Consider the following 20,943-nt stretch of genomic DNA (forward strand, 5'->3'; position numbering starts at 1 on the left):
CATTGCAGCGTGTGGGACGTGTGGCTATTCTGTTGTGGTGGAGGGTGTTTTGTGCCTGCTGGCTCTGGTGGTGGTGGTGGGTTGGTGTCAGGAGAAGCACCGGGACTTGCTGGGGGTCACAAGCATGGCGGTCCCTGGGGTGCTCTTAACTGGCAGTGGCGTGTTGACACTGATCCTGCCAGTCCCTGCTGGGCCAAGGGCTTTGCTGTGGGTGTGATGGAGGTGCTCTACGGATGGTCCCTCCTGGGAAGTGGGAGGCCTGTCCTGCTCCTGCCAGTCACGGCTGTCCCTTGCCCCTGACAGCCATGGGAATCCCTCACAGGATTCATGTGCAGGGCTGTGCTGGGTGGTGTGTCCCTTGGTTGGGCATGGCCAGGGCCGCCCTCCCAACCAGCCCTAGAGGCCCTGAAGTTCCTCCTTGTCCTGCTCCAGCATGCTGCAGCCCTCCTGGTTGTGGGCCATGTGGGAGATGTGCTGCACCACTACTTGTCTCAGCAGGCAGGAGGAGGAGGAGGAGGTCATGCAGGTCCGGCTCCAGGTGACCTGTGAACTGTGTCCTATTCACTATGGCCCTGAAATGTCCAAATTTGTAGTCCCACAGGGAGTAAGCAGGTTGACTTCTTCTCTCTGCCCGGCTGGAGGCAACAGGGATGACAATGCTCTTCTTCATCAAAGGCTCTGCTCCATCATAGGCTCTGCTCCATCAAAGGCAGTGACCTCTACCTGTCTGCAGAAGCAAACCTCACGCTTTAGGTTCCCTGGGTGGTTCCATACCCGCCTGTGTCTACACACATGTGTGTGTGTGAGCAACTACTGAACTATCTCATGTTATGGACTATCACATAACTCCTATAAAGCCACAAATTCTCTTGATCAAGTCCACACCTCCAAGGCCTAGTAAGTCCCCTAGTCCCACTTCATTTGCATAGTCTCTGTTCACTGTTTGTATCTCTGAGCAGCCATCAGGAAGGTAGCCTATTGCTTGTCACTTCTTGGCATGCCAAATGCAAGGATGAAGCTGTTCTTTCACGTAAACTATTTTGTACGATCCTCCATGTCACTCACCACTTCCTTACCAAGGAAACTGATGGGAAAGGAAGAAAGAAATATTTTATCCTTTCATGGCCCTGCTTGCTACTGGTGTCTCCCCCAACCACTCTACATTGTCCATCCCAGGCAGTTCCTGCCAAGGTGCCGCAGCGCGTGTGCCTGCTGTGAGGTGGGGTGTCACAAGAGGTGTTGCATGAGGATAACGGTGAAGATTGCAACAGCCCCCAGGAAGCACCTCAGCCTCTCCCATTGCTTCAGAGAGGGATCGTCCCCACACAGCTGGGTTGCTTTCTCATTGGCCAAGGGGAGATGGGTCAGCAGGAATAAGCGCACGTCCCACCCCCAGCAATGGTATAAAACCCAGGCGTTTGAGCCAAAACAGTACTCCTTGCACCCCAGGGCAGCTGGACGCCAGCGATTCCTGTTGGGTTCTTACTGCCTGAACAGCAAGACCTTCATCAGGTAGATAATTGCTGGCTCTCTTTCTGGAAAAGTGACCATTCAGCTCCTCTGTTCAATTCCCATCACTCGAGACTCATCTGCATGGCCAACTGCTGGAAGTATCCATGCATGTAATTAGGCCACCAGAGATGTCTGGGAAAAAAGAATCATTGCAAGACATGCAGAGTGGTACGGAGCTCAGAATTGTTCTTAAGCCAAAGGTAGAGGGAACACCATCTGCTTGAGTTGGAGGTAGGCTCTCTGCAGTTTAGTATCCTGGGCAGAGTGGCCAGGCTTCTGCACCACCTGGGTCCTCCATGTCCTTATTGCAGCGGTGTCCCCCTCCGCAGCCCCGTCCAGACCCGGGACAGGTGTCAGCCATGAAGATCCTGTACCTGCTCTTCTCCATCTTCCTCCTGTTGATCCAGGGTGCTGCAGGTGAGAGGGAAAGAAGGGAGGTGGGGGAGGGGTGAGTGCCCATCAGAGGGGTTTCCCGTGTGCCGCAAAGTCTCCACGTCAGTTGCAGTGATGCAAAGGTTAGCGGGGATGGAGGAGAAGGCATTTTCCACATGCCCTTCCAAGAGCACATGGTAGAGCGAGCTCTTGGCAACAGAATCCTGGCTGCTTCTGTGCGTCAGCAAGGGGTTTCCTTTCAGGTTCCAGCCCTGCACCCAGCTGTTCCTCTTTGGGTGTCCCTGGAGGATCTTTTGAGCTGTGCAGGGATGGGAGAGCCCCAGGGGGTTGTTGGCTCTGTGGGTTGCCTGCGGCACAAAGCGGTCCCTTCTGGTCTAGTGCCGCCTCAGCAGCGTGTCCCAACACCTCATTGCCCCCAGGCACGATCCCTGCAAGGGCTGGGCAAGGACTTTCCATCAGAGGTGACTCCAAGGCAAGGGTGCAGCCAGGACAGGGAATTGGGCCGCAGGCAGTGCTCTGCTTGCCAGCTCTGCTGGTCCAGGCAGTGGTGGACATGAAGCTGGGGAGCCAGCATGGCTCTTCCTCGACCTCATGCCGTTCCTCCTCACGGTCTGTCCTTGTATGCACCCACGCTGGTGTGAACGAGTCCTTCTGGGTGAGACATGTTGCCATTGAAACTGTGGCTATGGTGACCTTGAAGCTGAGCCCATTTATTGGCCTGAAATGCATGGGGGGGGTGAGCATTTCTGCAACCATGTGCTGCTAGACCAGATTATCCCTTTAATGTTTTGTGTGTAGCATTCCCCATGGAAACAGGAACCTTCCTTGGATGCAGAATAAGAGGGGGACAGTGCAGTTTTAGGCCCTGCAGCTATGGTTTATCAAGTATTGGGAGATGTCCACCATTTCAATACTGCTGCAAACGGTAAGGTCCTGAGTATGAATGAGTTTCCTCCTTTCTCCAAAAAAATATCCATTACAAATGTCTTTCTAGCCAATGCCTGGTAAATTCTCTCCTGCATTTCTGCTTTGTGGGAGAGGCCCAAGAAGGAAGGGAAAAGCCCTTGAAGGTCTGGTCCTGCCTGCTGTGGGACTGCATGAACCCTGGCACACCCAGCACCCCCCAACGCTCCTTCAGTGCCGCGACACTCATTCAGGCTTTGCAGAGGGCTCTCCCAAGCCAGCCAAGAGCAAAGCACGCACTGCCCTTGGACAGTATCAAGCACACGATCCTGCTTTTGCTGCATTTGGATAGACGTGGAGTCAGGGCTGCCAGCACTAAGACAACACAGGTCCAAAGTGTGTGCAATAAGGACGGAACTTCACCTCCGTGGAGCCCGATGCTCTTGCACCGTGGACCTGTCTTGTCCTTGCAGGGGAGGTGTGAAAGGGTGGGAGGAAGGGAAAAGTAAGTTACAAGAGGTAACGTGCTCATCTCCTTTCTTCATACAGCATCTGGGGTTGAGACCCTGAACTCTGCAAGCTGGACGTCCCCCTCACTTCTGGCTCCTGGACCCATCTCCTGATGTCCTCTCCCCTCCCTGCCTCTGCCGTCCCCAGGTGCTGTGACAGCAGGAGTGGAAGCGCTGCTCCTGCTTGATGCCCGGGTGCTCGTGGGCCAGAGCCATCCCGTCACAGACCTGGTGCTGTTGGGGCAGAGGCTGCTTTTCCCGGCTTGAATAAAGATGAGCAGTTGGCATTGCAGCGTGTGGGACGTGTGGCTATTCTGTTGTGGTGGAGGGTGTTTTGTGCCTGCTGGCTCTGGTGGTGGTGGTGGTGGGTTGGTGTCAGGAGAAGCACCGGGACTTGCTGGGGGTCACAAGCATGGCTGTCCCTGGGGTGCTCTTAACTGGCAGTGGCGTGTTGACACTGATCCTGCCAGTCCCTGCTGGGCCAAGGGCTTTGCTGTGGGTGTGATGGAGGTGCTCTACGGATGGTCCCTCCTGGGAAGTGGGAGGCCTGTCCTGCTCCTGCCAGTCACGGCTGTCCCTTGCCCCTGACAGCCATGGGAATCCCTCACAGGATTCATGTGCAGGGCTGTGCTGGGTGGTGCGTCCCTTGGTTGGGCATGGCCAGGGCCGCCCTCCCAACCAGCCCTAGAGGCCCTGAAGTTCCTCCTTGTCCTGCTCCAGCATGCTGCAGCCCTCCTGGCTGTGGGCCATGTGGGAGATGTGCTGCACCACTACTTGTCTCAGCAGGCAGAAGGAGGAGGAGGAGGTCATGCAGGTCCGGCTCCAGGTGACCTGTGAACTGTGTCCTATTCACTATGGCCCTGAAATGTCCAAATTTGTAGTCCCACAGGGAGTAAGCAGGTTGACTTCTTCTCTCTGCCCGGCTGGAGGCAACAGGGATGACAATGCTTTTCTCCATCAAAGGCTCTGCTCCATCAAAGGCAGTGACCTCTACCTGTCTGCAGAAGCAAACCTCACGCTTTAGGTTCCCTGGGTGGTTCCATACCCGCCTGTGTCTACACACTCGCGCGTGTGGGAGCAACTACTCACCTTGAGTGTTTGGTGGTGCCTTTCCCTGCCAAGAAGGCAAAACCTTCTCTGCCATTGTTTTTCTGATCGGGGGAATGTGGCGAGGCATGTTCAGGTCATCCCTGCCTGCCATGGCCTTTCCTCCCCCTGTGCTCACCTCTCATTATATCGAGCCCGCAGCATTCCCCTTGAGCACGTTTCACTTCTGTAGGGAGAACTTGTTCCACTCCCGCAGGAACTTCTTGGCTCACGACGTCTCAAACAGAGAAAGACTGTCTTTTATCTACAATACATGGCCTTTTCTGTTGTCTGTCATGCGTCGGATGACTGATTGTCTGGGTGAGTCAGTGGTTGTCAGAGCCCAGAACATGCTGAAAGGGAAACTGGGTTTCCTGACTACAAGAAGGATTGGAAATGTGTCTTGAAACATGAGGAAGGTTCCTGAGACCTCATGTTGTGGTGTGCATGGGGACTGTCCTGGACAAAGCAGGGAGATGCGATTCAAGCAGCAGTGCAGAGATTTCCCAGCCTTTCAGGCTTACACTCACTTGGAAGGTGGCTTTGTACTGACCATACTGGTCACCAGGGGTCTCCCTCACCAAGTGCCGGGCACCTGCCGGTACGTACATTTCCCTCAACTCCAGAACCTGGGTCAGTCCTTGACCCCGGTTTGACTATTGGCATTGCGTTGAGTGTTGGCACGAAGACCTCCTGATGTGTGAACCTTCTCTGCTTTAGCCCTTGGGTAAGGAGAGGCGGAAGTGCAAAACCAAATGCACTAGCAATGCGTAACTGCCTCTGAAAGTCCGTCTTGTCTCCCCTTTTTCTCTGTCTCTCCAGAAGCGTAGCTCTCCTCAAGAGTTGAGTCTTGGATGCAAAAGGCCTGAGGGATGACTCCTTCCGAGGGAAGATATTCTGTTTGCATTCTCCACGTGTCTTTGAATGTTGCTTTGCTTAATTGTGCAGTAGTCAGGCATTACTTCTCCCATGTGTCCTCTAAGAAAATACAAAGAGAAAAGTGAGAAATAAGACGACGGAAAAACATCAACTGGATTGTCACACAGGCCGATACTTCCCCAGCTGCTCCCAGGATATCCAAAAGGTGCGTATCTGACAGACATCCTTAGGAACAGGCCACAGAAGACATCACCCTCCATTACTTGAGATAGCCCCTCTGCAGTTTGGAATATTACTGTGTGCTGTCATCCCCAGGAGATTTAGTCTATCCTTGTCTGCAGCCCTGTGAAGTCCCAGGCCAGGTGTCAGCCATGCAGATCCTGTCCCTGCTCTTCCCATTCTTCCTCATGTTGATCCAGGGTGCTGCAGGTGAGAGGGCGAGAAGGGAGATAGCGTGAGGTGTGAGTCCCCATCAGTAGGAACCTCCTTGTCCTGGGAAGTGAACACTTTTGCCAAAGACAAGGAGGGGAACGTTTTTGCAGTTGTCTTAGAGCTCCTATGTAATGGCATACAACTGGGTGTGGTTATGGCTGTTACCATTTGCAGTGCGTATAGAGGAATCCAGCCCAAAGAAAGGACTTTGTTTCTTCTGAGGTTTAGGGAGGGAATCAGCCCTGGGCTCCAACTCCCGAGATTTGCTGCCGCTCTGGGAGGTGTCTCTGGATGAGCTACTACTGAAGTCACTGTAGGCACAGGCTACACAGACCATCTTAGGTGTCCAAAATGTGGGCACTCCGGGGCAGAGTTTTCTGAGCGTGATATGCAGTACAGTTTGAGGGCCCTTTGACCTCTTAGACCTCCAATCCATCCCGGTACTGTGTGACTTAGCTGAGAATTTCTGCTGGAGGTTAACAACTTAGGGGGTGGCTGGAGGCCACGGCACAGCCTTCTGCAGCCCTACGGCCAGAGACAGCTAGACACCAGGTCTTTAGCTTAGAACTCTCCAGGATACACTGCTCATGCTGTCCAGTAGCATTGAACCTGAGTGTCCCAAAGCACTATTGTCCCGAGCCATGACCCCTGCAAGGGCTGGGCAAGGGCTTTCCGTCAGAAGTCAGCCAAAGGTGGGGTACTGCCAGGACGGGGATGTCGAATGGGAGAAGTGCCCCGCTTGCCAACTCTGCTGCTCAAGGCAGCGGTGGACACAAAGCTGGGGAGCCAGCGTGACTCTTACTCAGCCTCAGTTTGGTCCTTCCCACGATCTGTTCTTGTGTGCACCCACTTGAGAGTGAAAGAGTCCTTCTGGGTGAGACACGTTGCCATTGAAGCTGTGGTTATGGTGGGGTTGAAGCTGAGCCCATTTATTGGCCTGAAATGCACGGGGAGTGTCAGACTTTCTGCAACCACATGCCGCTAGACCAGATCAATGTTCTAATAGTTTCTCTGTTCATGACCTTCCATGGCACCAGGAAGTGCAAAATGATGCAGACGACAAGGGGGATTCTGTGTTTTTGGGGGATGCCGTTTCCCCTATAGATTCGTGGGAGTTTGTTCAACATTCAGGCACTGCTGCAAAAGGTAAGTTCTGGAAACAGTTTGCCTCTATTTATATAGTTATTATTGTCTTTCAAGCCAGCTCCTGGTTGGCAGCTTTGTGCATTCATGCCCAGAGGGAAAAGCCAGGGAAAGAAGGGAAAAGTCCTTGTGGGTTTGGACCTGTCTGCTGTTGGTGCTGAAGGAGCCCAAGGTCAGCCAGTGCCTCCCCGCCCTCTTTCAGCCCCATGGAGGCTTGCCCACTGACAATACAGAAAGCTCAGCCTTGTTGTCCAAATGAGAAGGCTGTCCCTTGGGTAGTGTGAGGCACAGGACTCTCCTCTTGATGTCTCTAAAGAGCCTTGGAGCCAAGGCTGCCAACACTACGGAGAGCACAGGGCAAGCCAACTGGAATGGCTGGAGTTTACATCTGTGAGGTTGTCTTATCCCCCGCACTTGTTTGTCACAGGAGAGGAGGTGGGCGAGAGTGGGAGGAAGGGAAAAGTGAGTTACAACAGGTGACGTGCTCATCTCCTTTCTTCATACAGTGTCTGGGGTTGAGACCCTGAACTCTGCAAGCAGGACGTCCCCCTCACTTCTGGCTCCTGGACCCATCTCGTGATGTCCTCCCCCCTCCCTCCTCTCCCCGTTTGTGATTGGGCTGCCGTGCCCAGTACTGCTGACTCAGAAAGGCAAGAGCCAGGAGGTACGGAGAAGGTAGCAAATCCTTATTTGTGGAGCACAAGAGCTTTGTTACAAGGTCCCAGCTCTGGTCCCAGTTGCAGAACCCACCACAGGAACATTTCCTTAAAGAAATGGGGTGTGAGAGACCTCGGGGGGATGCCACAGCAACCAGGAGAAGTCACACGTGACTCATGATCTCACTGGAGGAAAATAAATATCTGTACCCAAAAGTCTGGCTTCTGCCTTCCTTCATCTGCATCATGTCTATAGGGAAACCTCATTATCTACTGGGCAGCTTCACTGTAGTATCAGATAAATCCTCCATTTTTACAGACACTTAATTTATTCAGATCTTACCTTCTGCTCCCTGGAGCATGAGGAGGACGAGGACACAGAGGCCAGGCTGGAGTTGCTGGTACCTCAAAATGTCCATCTCAAAAGCTCCTTTTCCTGCATCTCCCCCTGCCAGAGAAAAAGAAGCATCGCTTCCCTGTTCTGACACCTCTGAGAAGGCTTCCCAGGCCTTCAGCCGTGGGTCTTGTGTCATCTTGCCTTGTGTAAGAACCGCTTGGTGCTGTGGTTTGCTGGACGCTTCTTGGGACACACGCACACACACATGCACTGCATCCCTGTTCATTAGTAACCAGCACCAGGCTGCTGCTCTGCCACAAAACGGAACTTCTCCTGCTTCTCTTCAAGAAGCTCTCCCAGTAAAATCCAAGACCAGCCTTCTGGCACTGGGCCCTCTTCTTCTGCTAAGCATGCAGAAGCCATCTTCCACTTTTTTCATGATCGTTATCTTGACACCGTGTCTTGAAATCTCAATGGCGTGTGAGGGGAAAAGGCTGAGAGGCCAGGCTCCACAGCCAAAATCCCCAGCAGGTAACCCCTTGGAGTTGGGGCGACCAGATTGCTCTTCCATACACCTTGGGAGGCAGTTGCCAAGTTGGGCATGCAGCACAGAGCCCTCCTGCCCAAAAAGAGCAGCCACTTTACATAAAATCATAGAATCATAGGATCATAGGGTTGGAAGGGACCGCTGGAGATCATCCCGTCCAACCCCCTGCCAGAGCAGGGTCACCCAGAGCAGGTGGCACAGGAACGCGTCCAGGAGGGGTCGGAATGTCTCCAGAGATGGAGACTCCACCACCTCTCTGGGCAGCCTGTGCCAGGGCTCCGCCACCCTCACAGCAAAGAAATTCCTCCTCATGTTGAGATGGAACTTCCTATGGTCACGTCTGTGCCCGTTACCCCTTGTCCTGTCCCTGGGCACCACTGAGAAGAGCCTGGCCCCATCCTCCTGACACCCACCCTTTCAGTATTTATAAGCGTTGATAAGGTCCCGCCTCGGCCGTCTTTTTTCCAGACTAAAGAGACCCAAATCCTTCAGCCTTTCTTCATAAGGGAGATGTTCCAGTCCCCTCATCATCTTGGTAGCCCTTTGCTGTCTCCTCTCCAGCAGTTCCCTGTCCCTCTTGAACCGGGGAGCCCAGAAGAACTGGACCCAGCACTCCAGGTGTGGCCTCACCAAGGCGGAGTACAGGGGGAGGATAACTCCCTCGACCTGATGGCCACACTCTTCTTGATGCCCCCCAGCATCCATTGGCCTTCTTGGCCATAAGGGCACATTGCTGACCCATGGTCATCCTGTTGTCCACCAGGACTCCCAGGTCTCTTTCCACTGAGCTGCTCTCCAGCAGGTCAGCCCCCCAGCCTGTACTGGTGCGTGGGGTTATTCCTCCCCAGGTGCAGCACCCTACACTTGCCCTTTTCTCGATTGCAAGAATGACATCAAACACATTGGCTTCACAAGTGATGGCTACGTCCATCTTATATTTCTTCACCTTGCATGGCTTTAGGAGGAGACACAGATTTGTTGGATCACCTGGTTTACAGACCTTAACGTGTACCCTGGTGTTCCTCTCACTTTCTCTGAACAGACAGCAGGGAGATAGTGTCATGGTCAGCTGCACAGACATCTTGTTCCAGAAGAAAGGGTTCTTGCGGTGTCTAGAGGTGGGAAGATTTTCAATATTTCACATGTTCTTGCACATCACATGCTAGCTGAGTATTCAATCTGATGAGAAGAGACAAAGAAGGACTCCTTTCTTTTGGGACCAGGCTAGTGCTGGTTGGTGTTTGCACCAACCAGTTGCTTTGTGCATCCCAAAGATTTTTCAGCAAGCCACCACAGCCCGTGTGCCTGCTGTGAGGTGGGGTGTCACAAGAGGTGTTGCATGAGGATAACGGTGAAGATTGCAACAGCCCCCAGGAGGCACCTCAGCCTCTCCCATTGCTTCAGAGAGGGATCGTCCCCACACAGCTGGGTCGCTTTCTCATTGGCCAAGGGGAGATGGGTCAGCAGGAATAAGCGCACGTCCCACCCCCCAGCAATGGTATAAAACCCAGGCGTTTGAGCCAAAACAGTACTCCTTGCACCCCAGGGCAGCTGGACGCCAGCGATTCCTGTTGGGTTCTTACTGCCTGAACAGCAAGACCTTCATCAGGTAGGTAATTGCTGGCTCTCTTTCTGGAAAAGTGACCATTCAGCTCCTCTGTTCAATTCCCATCACTCGAGACTCATCTGCATGGCCAACTGCTGGAAGTATCCATGCATGTAATTAGGCCACCAGAGATGTCTGGGAAAAAAGAATCATTGCAAGACATGCAGAGTGGTACGGAGCTCAGAATTGTTCTTAAGCCAAAGGTAGAGGGAACACCATCTGCTTGAGTTGGAGGTAGGCTCTCTGCAGTTTAGTATCCTGGGCAGAGTGGCCAGGCTTCTGCACCACCTGGGTCCTCCATGTCCTTATTGCAGCGGTGTCCCCCTCCGCAGCCCCGTCCAGACCCGGGACAGGTGTCAGCCATGAAGATCCTGTACCTGCTCTTCTCCATCTTCCTCCTGTTGATCCAGGGTGCTGCAGGTGAGAGGGAAAGAAGGGAGGTGGGGGAGGGGTGAGTGCCCATCAGAGGGGTTTCCCGTGTGCCGCAAAGTCTCCACGTCAGTTGCAGTGATGCAAAGGTTAGCGGGGATGGAGGAGAAGGCATTTTCCACATGCCCTTCCAAGAGCACATGGTAGAGCGAGCTCTTGGCAACAGAATCCTGGCTGCTTCTGTGCGTCAGCAAGGGGTTTCCTTTCAGGTTCCAGCCCTGCACCCAGCTGTTCCTCTTTGGGTGTCCCTGGAGGATCTTTTGAGCTGTGCAGGGATGGGAGAGCCCCAGGGGGTTGTTGGCTCTGTGGGTTGCCCGGGGCACAAAGCGGTCCCTTCTGGTCTAGTGCCGCCTCAGCAGCGTGTCCCAACACCTCATTGCCCCCAGGCACGATCCCTGCAAGGGCTGGGCAAGGACTTTCCATCAGAGGTGACTCCAAGGCAAGGGTGCAGCCAGGACAGGGAATTGGGCCGCAGGCAGTGCTCTGCTTGCCAGCTCTGCTGGTCCAAGCAGTGGTGGACATGAAGCTGGGGAGCCAGCATGGCTCTTCCTCGACCTCATGCTGTTCCTCCCCACGGTCTGTTCTTGTGTGCACCCACGCTGGTGTGAACGAGTCCTTCTGGGTGAGACAGGTTGCCATTGAAGCTGTGGCTATGGTGAGCTTGAAGCTGAGCCCATTTATTGGCCTGAAATGCATGGGGGGGTGAGCATTTCTGCAACCACGTGCTGCTGGACCACATTATCCCTTTAATGTTTTGTGTGTAGCATTCCCCATGGAAACAGGAAACCAATTCGGATGCATACAAAGAGGTGGATACTGCACCTTGGGGCGCTGCCGCCGCCCTCATAGGTCTTTGGGAAGATGTTCGATATTTTACGCATGCTGCAGAAGGTAAGGTCTTTATTCGTGGCTAAGGAAGGAGTTTCCTCCTTTCTCCAAAAAAATATCTGTTAAAAATGTCTTTCTAGCCAATGCCTGGTAAATTCTCTCCTGCATTTCTGCTTTGTGGGAGAGGCCCAAGAAGGAAGGGAAAAGCCCTTGAAGGTCTGGTCCTGCCTGCTGTGGGACTGCATGAACCCTGGCACACCCAGCACCCCCCAACGCTCCTTCAGTGCCGCGACACTCATTCAGGCTTTGCAGAGGGCTCTCCCAAGCCAGCCAAGAGCAAAGCACGCACTGTCCTTGGACAGTATCGAGCACACGATCCTGCTTTTGCTGCATTTGGATAGACGTGGAGTCAGGGCTGCCAGCACTAAGACAACACAGGTCCAAAGTGTGTGCAATAAGGACGGAACTTCACCTCCGTGGAGCCTGATGCTCTTGCACCATAGACCTGTCTTGTCCTTGCAGGGGAGGTGTGAAAGGGTGGGAGGAAGGGAAAAGTAAGTTACAAGAGGTGACGTGCTCATCTCCTTTCTTCATCCAGGAATTAGGGTTGAAACCCTGAACTCTGCAAGCTGGACGTCCCCCTCACTTCTGGCTCCTGGACCCATCTCCTGATGTCCTCTCCCCTCCCTGCCTCTGCCGTCCCCAGGTGCTGTGACAGCAGGAGTGGAAGCGCTGCTCCTGCTTGATGCCCGGGTGCTCGTGGGCCAGAGCCATCCCGTCACAGACCTGGTGCTGTTGGGGCAGAGGCTGCTTTTCCCGGCTTGAATAAAGATGAGCAGTTGGCATTGCAGCGTGTGGGACGTGTAGCTATTCTGTTGTGGTGGAGGGTGTTTTGTGCCTGCTGGCTCTGGTGGTGGTGGTGGTGGGTTGGTGTCAGGAGAAGCACCGGGACTTGCTGGGGGTCACAAGCATGGCTGTCCCTGGGGTGCTCTTAACTGGCAGTGGCGTGTTGACACTGATCCTGCCAGTCCCTGCTGGGCCAAGGGCTTTGCTGTGGGTGTGATGGAGGTGCTCTACGGATGGTCCCTCCTGGGAAGTGGGAGGCCTGTCCTGCTCCTGCCAGTCACGGCTGTCCCTTGCCCCTGACAGCCATGGGAATCCCTCACAGGATTCATGTGCAGGGCTGTGCTGGGTGGTGCGTCCCTTGGTTGGGCATGGCCAGGGCCGCCCTCCCAACCAGCCCTAGAGGCCCTGAAGTTCCTCCTTGTCCTGCTCCAGCATGCTGCAGCCCTCCTGGCTGTGGGCCATGTGGGAGATGCGCTGCACCACTACTTGTCTCAGCAGGCAGGAGGAGGAGGAGGAGGTCATGCAGGTCCGGCTCCAGGTGACCTGTGAACTGTGTCCTATTCACTATGGCCCTGAAATGTCCAAATTTGTAGTCCCACAGGGAGTAAGCAGGTTGACTTCTTCTCTCTGCCCGGCTGGAGGCAACAGGGATGACAATGCTTTTCTCCATCATAGGCTCTGCTCCATCAAAGGCAGTGACCTCTACCTGTCTGCAGAAGCAAACCTCACGCTTTAGGTTCCCTGGGTGGTTCCATACCCGCCTGTGTCTACACACATGTGTGTGTGTGAGCAACTACTCACCTTGAGTGTTTGGTGGTGCCTTTCCCTGCCAAGAAGGCAAAACCTTCCCTGCCATTGTTTTTCTGATCGGGGGAATGTGGCGAGGCATGTTCAGGTCATCCCTGCCTGCCATGGCCTTTCCTCCCCCTGTGCTCACCTCTCATTATATCGAGCCCGCAGCATTCCCCTTGAGCACGTTTCACTTCTGTAGGGAGAACTTGTTCCACTCCCGCAGGAACTTCTTGGCCCACGACGTCTCAAACAGAGAAAGACTGTCTTTTATCTACAATACATGGCCTTTTCTGTTGTCTGTCATGCGTCGGATGACTGATTGTCTGGGTGAGTCAGTGGTTGTCAGAGCCCAGAACATGCTGAAAGGGAAACTGGGTTTCCTGACTACAAGAAGGATTGGAAATGTGTCTTGAAACATGAGGAAGGTTCCTGAGACCTCATGTTGTGGTGTGCATGGGGACTGTCCTGGACAAAGCAGGGAGATGCGATTCAAGCAGCAGTGCAGAGATTTCCCAGCCTTTCAGGCTTACACTCACTTGGAAGGTGGCTTTGTACTGACCGTACTGGTCACCAGGGGTCTCCCTCACTAAGTGCCGGGCACCTGCCGGTACGTACATTTCCCTCAACTCCAGAACCTGGGTCAGTCCTTGACCCCGGTTTGACTATTGGCATTGCGTTGAGTGTTGGCACGAAGACCTCCTGATGTGTGAACCTTCTCTGCTTTAGCCCTTGGGTAAGGAGAGGCGGAAGTGCAAAACCAAATGCACTAGCAATGCGTAACTGCCTCTGAAAGTCCGTCTTGTCTCCCCTTTTTCTCTGTCTCTCCAGAAGCGTAGCTCTCCTCAAGAGTTGAGTCTTGGATGCAAAAGGCCTGAGGGATGACTCCTTCCGAGGGAAGATATTCTGTTTGCATTCTCCACGTGTCTTTGAATGTTGCTTTGCTTAATTGTGCAGTAGTCAGGCATTACTTCTCCCATGTGTCCTCTAAGAAAATACAAAGAGAAAAGTGAGAAATAAGACGACGGAAAAACATCAACTGGATTGTCACACAGGCCGATACTTCCCCAGCTGCTCCCAGGATATCCAAAAGGTGCATATCTGACAGACATCCTTAGGAACAGGCCACAGAAGACATCACCCTCCATTACTTGAGATAGCCCCTCTGCAGTTTGGAATATTACTGTGTGCTGTCATCCCCAGGAGATTTAGTCTATCCTTGTCTGCAGCCCTGTGAAGTCCCAGGCCAGGTGTCAGCCATGCAGATCCTGTCCCTGCTCTTCCCATTCTTCCTCATGTTGATCCAGGGTGCTGCAGGTGAGAGGGCGAGAAGGGAGATGGCGTGAGGTGTGAGTCCCCATCAGTAGGAACCTCCCTGTCCTGGGAAGTGAACACTTTTGCCAAAGACAAGGAGGGGAACGTTTTTGCAGTTGTCTTAGAGCTCCTATGTAATGGCATACAACTGGGTGTGGTTATGGCTGTTACCATTTGCAGTGCGTATAGAGGAATCCAGCCCAAAGAAAGGACTTTGTTTCTTCTGAGGTTTAGGGAGGGAATCAGCCCTGGGCTCCAACTCCCAAGATTTGCTGCCACTCTGGGAGGTGTCTCTGGATGAGCTACTACTGAAGTCACTGTAGGCACAGGCTACACAGACCATCTTAGGTGTCCAAAATGTGGGCACTCCGGGGCAGAGTTTTCTGAGCGTGATATGCAGTACAGTTTGAGGGCCCTTTGACCTCTTAGACCTCCAATCCATCCCGGTACTGTGTGACTTAGCTGAGAATTTCTGCTGGAGGTTAACAACTTAGGGGGTGGCTGGAGGCCACGGCACAGCCTTCTGCAGCCCTACGGCCAGAGACAGCTAGACACCAGGTCTTTAGCTTAGAACTCTCCAGGATACACTGCTCATGCTGTCCAGTAGCATTGAACCTGAGTGTCCCAAAGCACTATTGTCCCGAGCCATGACCCCTGCAAGGGCTGGGCAAGGGCTTTCCGTCAGAAGTCAGCCAAAGGTGGGGTACTGCCAGGACGGGGATGTCGAATGGGAGAAGTGCCCCGCTTGCCAACTCTGCTGCTCAAGGCAGCGGTGGACACAAAGCTGGGGAGCCAGCGTGACTCTTACTCAGCCTCAGTTTGGTCCTTCCCACGATCTGTTCTTGTGTGCACCCACTTGAGAGTGAAAGAGTCCTTCTGGGTGAGACACGTTGCCATTGAAGCTGTGGTTATGGTGGGGTTGAAGCTGAGCCCATTTATTGGCCTGAAATGCACGGGGAGTGTCAGACTTTCTGCAACCACATGCCGCTAGACCAGATCAATGTTCTAATAGTTTCTCTGTTCATGACCTTCCATGGCACCAGGAAGTGCAAAATGATGCAGACGACATGGGGGATGCCGTTTCCCCTATAGATTCGTGGGAGTTTGTTCAACATTCAGGCACTGCTGCAAAAGGTAAGTTCTGGAAACAGTTTGCCTCTATTTATATAGTTATTATTGTCTTTCAAGCCAGCTCCTGGTTGGCAGCTTTGTGCATTCATGCCCAGAGGGAAAAGCCAGGGAAAGAAGGGAAAAGTCCTTGTGGGTTTGGACCTGTCTACTGTTGGTGCTGAAGGAGCCCAAGGTCAGCCAGTGCCTCCCCGCCCTCTTTCAGCCCCATGGAGGCTTGCCCACTGACAATACAGAAAGCTCAGCCTTGTTGTCCAAATGAGAAGGCTGTCCCTTGGGTAGTGTGAGGCACAGGACTCTCCTCTTGATGTCTCTAAAGAGCCTTGGAGCCAAGGCTGCCAACACTACGGAGAGCACAGGGCAAGCCAACTGGAATGGCTGGAGTTTACATCTGTGAGGTTGTCTTATCCCCCGCACTTGTTTGTCACAGGAGAGGAGGTGGGCGAGAGTGGGAGGAAGGGAAAAGTGAGTTACAACAGGTGACGTGCTCATCTCCTTTCTTCATACAGCGTCTGGGGTTGAGACCCTGAACTCTGCAAGCAGGACGTCCCCCTCGCTTCTGGCTCCTGGACCCATCTCGTGATGTCCTCCCCCCTCCCTCCTCTCCCCGTTTGTGATTGGGCTGCCGTGCCCAGTACTGCTGACTCAGAAAGGCAAGAGCCAGGAGGTACGGAGAAGGTAGCAAATCCTTATTTGTGGAGCACAAGAGCTTTGTTACAAGGTCCCACAGAATCACAGAATCTTAGTGGTTGGAAGGGACCTTTGAGATCATCGAGTCCAACCACATTAAAAAAAAAAAACAAACAAAAAACCACACAAAAAAAAAAGCACCCACCAACTAAACTCCACACCCACAACCCCACACACAACACCCCACCACAAACCAATAATCTTGGGCACTAGAGCATGCCCTGAAGAGCCATGTCTACACGTTTCTTAAATACCTCCAGGGATGGTGACTGCACCACCTCTCTGGGCAGGCTGTTCCAGTGCCTGACCACTCTTTCAGTAAAGTAATTCTTCCTAATATCTAATCTAAATCTCCCTTGCTGCAGCTTCATACCATTTCCTCTGGTCCTGTCGTTATTCCCTTGGGAGAAGAGGCCAACCCCTGCCTCTCTACAGTTTCCTTTCAGGGAGTTGTAGAGGGCAATGAGGTCTCCCCTCAGCCTCCTCTTCTCCAAACTAAACATGCCCAGCTCCCTCAGCCTCTCCTCGTAGGACTTGTTCTCCAGACCCCTCACCAGCTTGGTGGCTCTTGTCTGGACACGCTCCAGCACTTCAATGTCTTTCCTGTAGTGAGGGGCCCAAAACTGAACACAGTACTCGAGGTGAGGCCTCACCAGTGCCGAGTACAGAGGCACGATGACTTCCCTACTCTTGCTGGCCACACTATTCCTGATACAAGCGAGGATGCTGTTGGCCTTCTTGGCCACCTGGGCACACTGCTGGCTCATGTTAAGCCGGCTGTCCACTAACACTCCCAGGTCCTTTTCTGCTGGGCAGCTTTCCAGCCACTCTTCCCCAAGCCTGTAGCGTTGCCCGGGGTTGTTGTGACCAAAATGCAGGAGCCGGCACTTGGCCTTATTAAACCTCATCCCATTGGCCTTGGCCCATTGATCCAACCTGTCTAGATCCCTCTGTAAAGCCTTCCGACCCTCAAGCAGATCAACACTCCCACCTAGTTTGGTGTCATCCGCAAACTTACTGAGGGTGCACTCAATCCCCTTGTCTAGATCATCAATAAAGATATTGAACAAGACTGGCCCAAAAACTGAGCCCTGAGGGACACCACTGATGACTGGCCGCCAACCAGATTTCACCCCATTAATCACAACTCGCTGGGCACAGCCATCCAGCCAGTTTTTTACCCAGCGGAGGGTACACTTGTCTATGCCATGATTCTCCAGTTTCTCCAGGAGAATGCCGTGGGGGATGGTGTCGAAGGCCTTACCAAAGTCCAGGTAGACAACATCCACAGCCTTCCCCTCATCGAGAAAGCGGGTCACATGGTCGTAGAAAGAGATCAAGTTGGTCAGGCAGGACCTCCCTTTCATAAATCCATGCTGGCTGGCCCTGATCCCTTGGCTGCCCTTCCCTTGCCTTGAGAGCTCACTCAGGATGATCTTCTCCATGATCTTTCCCGATACCGAGGTCAGGCTGACAGGCCTGTAGTTTCCGGGATCCTCCTTCCGGCCCTTCTTGTAGATGGGCGTCACATTGGCCACCCTCCAGTCATCCGGCACCTCTCCTGTTGACCAGGATTGTTGATAGATAATGGAGAGAGGCTTGGTGAGCTCTCCTGCCAGCTCCCTGAGAACCTTTGGGTGAATCCCATCCGGCCCCATAGACTTATGCGTGTCCAGGTGCATAAGTAAATCATTAACTACTTCCTCCTGGATTACAGGGGAGTTGTTCTGTTCTCCATTCTTATCTTCCAGCCCAAGAAGCTGAACACCCTGGGGGTAGCTGGTCTGACTATTAAAGACAGAGGCAAAGAAGGCATTAAGTATCTCAGCCTTCTCCTCATCCTTGGTTGCAAGGTTTCCCCCCGCATCCAGTAAGGGATGGACATTCTCTGTCACTCTCTTTTTGTTGATGTATTTATAGAAACTTTTTTTGTTGTCCCTTATATTAATTGCCAGGTTAAGTTCCAGCTGGGCTTTTGCCTTCCTGATTTTTTCTCGGTATGACCTAACACGATCTCTGTACTCCTCCTGAGTTGCCTGTCCCCTCTTCCAAAGGTGGTAAACCTTCCTTTTTTCCTTAAGTCCCATCAAGAGCTCTTTGTTCATCCAGGCTGGCCATTTTCCCCGCCCTTTAATTGTGCGCCTCATGGGGACAGCCTGCTCCTGGGCCTTTAGGATTTCCCTCTTGAAGAGCGTCCAGCCTTCCTGGGCTCCTTTGTCTCTCAGGACTACCTCCCACGGGACTCTCCCACCCAGGGTTCTGAACAGGCTAAAGTCTGCCCACCGGAAGTCCAAGATGGAGGTTTTGTTAACCCCCTTCCTTACCTCACTATGAATGGAAAACTTAACCATTTCATGGTCACTAAGCCCAAGATGGCCTCCGACCTCCACGTCCCCCACTAGCCCTTCTTTGTTTGTGAACAGTAGGTCTAGCAAGGCACCTCCCCTGGTAGGCTCACCTACCATTTGTGTCAGGAAGTTATCCTCCATACACTCGAGGAACCTCCTAGCCTGCCTGCTCTCTGCTGTGTTATATTTCCAGCAGATGTCTGGTAAGTTGAAGTCCCCAACTAGAACAAGGGCTGGCGTTTGCGAGACTGCAGCCAGCCGCTTATAGAATACCTCATCAACCTGCTCATCCTGGTTGGGTGGTCTATAGCAGACTCCCAGCACAAAATCACCTCTGTTAGCCTTCCCTTTCACCCTTACCCATAAACACTCGACTTCTTCATCACTGGAGTCTATCTCTATAGAGTCAAACAGCTCCCTAATGTACAGAGCCACACCCCCCCGCCCCTCCTTCCTTGCCTATTCCTTCTGAAGAGCTTATAGCCACTCATTGCGGCATTCCAGTCATGACCATCATCCCACCACGTTTCCGTGATGGTGACTATGTCGTAGTTGTCCTGCCGCACAATGGCTTCTAGCTCATCCTGTTTGTTGCCCGTGCTACGTGCATTAGCATAGATGCACTTGACCTGGGCTACTGATTTCACCCCCATCTTTGGCCCTTGACACTCAGGTTCATTACCAGCGGGCCTGGTTTTATCCCCTTCCCCCTTAACTTTCGGCTTAAAGCTCTGTCCATGAGCTTTGTTAACTCTTAGCCTAGTACCCTTTTCCCCTTCTAGGAAAGGGTTTTCCCATTGTTCTCTAGCAGTAATTTCTAAACGTCTATCACCTTTCTCTGATGAAATGTCAGAGTGGGAGTCCTCACTAATGTGGTCTCCTTCAAACCGTGGCATGCTTTCCTCAAGTTTAATCTTGACAGGCCCAGTTATCTCCCCTTCCCCTCTCATATCTAGTTTAAAGACCGGTCAATGAGCCCTGCTAACTCCTGCCCCAAAATTCTTTTCCCCCTCCGGGACAGCTGTGTCCCACCTGACAATGGCATGCCAGGTGTCTCATATAGCCACCAATGTTCGAAAAACCCAAAGCCCTGCCTGTAACACCAGTCCCGGAGCCACAAGTCGATCTGTTGCCTCTTCCTATCAATTTCTTTATTCACAGTTGCCACTGGTGGGATAGAAGAGAAGACAACTTGTGTTCCTGACCCCTTGAGCTGCTGCCCTAAGGCTCTAAAATCTCTTTTAATTGATTTCGGCCTCCTCCTACCCATTTAATCACTACCCACCTGAAATACTAACAGGGGGTAGTAATCAGTGGGGTTTACTAGGTCTGGGAGTTTGTTCATCACATCCCTGACCCGTGCCCCAGGGAGGCAACAGACTTCCCTGTGTAGCGGGTCAGGGCGGCATATTGGTCCCTCTGCCCCCCTCAGCAGAGAGTCACCCACAACTATGACCTTTCTCCTTTTCCTTTTGGAGCTTGTAGTGAAGTTGGGTCCGCTGTGACGTGTACTTTCTGTCTTCTCTAGTCTTGGTGTGCCATCCTCCTCTCCATCGGCCAGTTCCTCCTGCAGGACTCCATACCTGTTCTGCAGGGGTAACTGGGAAGCTGGGAGAGGTTGGGAGGGGACTCGCCTGCTTCCTCGAGCAGGGACCTGTTTCCATTCCCCTCTTCTCTGAGATCCTCTCCTGTTGCTTGGTGAGAAGAGGGGAGAGGGTCCTCCGATTTACACGGGGCCTCAAACTGTTCCCCTGCTCTCAGGGAGTGGGTCCACCAGTCAATTTCTCTTTCACACTCCCTGATGCTCCTCAGCCTCTCCACTTCATCCTTCAGCTGGGCCACCAGGTTGAGCAGATCATTCACCTGTTCACATCTTATACAGGTGTTGTCTCCGCCACACTCCATTGCCAGCACCAGGCTCCGGCACACTCTGCACCCAGAGGCCTGCACGCCCATATATTTGCGTGGGGCCTCGGTCTGGGTGCCCACAGCTTTCCTAAACATAGCCTTCAATCTGGTAGCAACCACAGCTGAGTCCCCAGGAGCGACTGACCTTACCATGTAGGCCAGTAGAGGTACTGGGCCCAGCCGGTACACACACCAGCTCTGGTTGCTCCCTCTGTGCTCTGTGGGCAGGGACTGCCCTCCCTGACGCCTTTTATTCCCTGGAGGCAGGATAAACCAGGGGTGGTGGTGGCTCCCAACCCCGGTGGGAGCCACCACCAGGCTAGTGGTCCCAGCTCTGGTCCCAGTTGCAGAACCCACCACAGGAACATTTCTTTAAAGAAATGGGGTGTGAGAGACCCCGGGGGGATGCCACAGCAACCAGGAGAAGTCACACGTGACTCATGATCTCACTGGAGGAAAATAAATATCTGTACCCAAAAGTCTGGCTTCTGCCTTCCTTCATCTGCATCATGTCTATAGGGAAACCTCATTATCTACTGGGCAGCTTCACTGTAGTATCAGATAAATCCTCCATTTTTACAGACACTTAATTTATTCAGATCTTACCTTCTGCTCCCTGGAGCATGAGGAGGACGAGGACACAGAGGCCAGGCTGGAGTT

General features: G+C 53.1%; 1 long non-coding RNA gene across 1 annotated transcript; it reads left to right on the forward strand.

Moving 5' to 3' along the window:
• Positions 1 to 9,934: 9,934 nt before the first annotated feature.
• Positions 9,935 to 12,095, forward strand: LOC128907200 (uncharacterized). The gene is made up of 4 exons (XR_008465512.1): positions 9,935 to 10,006; positions 10,336 to 10,423; positions 11,197 to 11,323; positions 11,859 to 12,095. It is a non-coding gene; the product is annotated as an uncharacterized LOC128907200 (long non-coding RNA).
• The last annotated feature ends 8,848 nt before the right edge of the window (positions 12,096 to 20,943 follow it).

This window comes from Rissa tridactyla, chromosome 3 (genome assembly GCF_028500815.1).
Source record: "Rissa tridactyla isolate bRisTri1 chromosome 3, bRisTri1.patW.cur.20221130, whole genome shotgun sequence".
Lineage (NCBI taxonomy): Eukaryota > Metazoa > Chordata > Aves > Charadriiformes > Laridae > Rissa > Rissa tridactyla.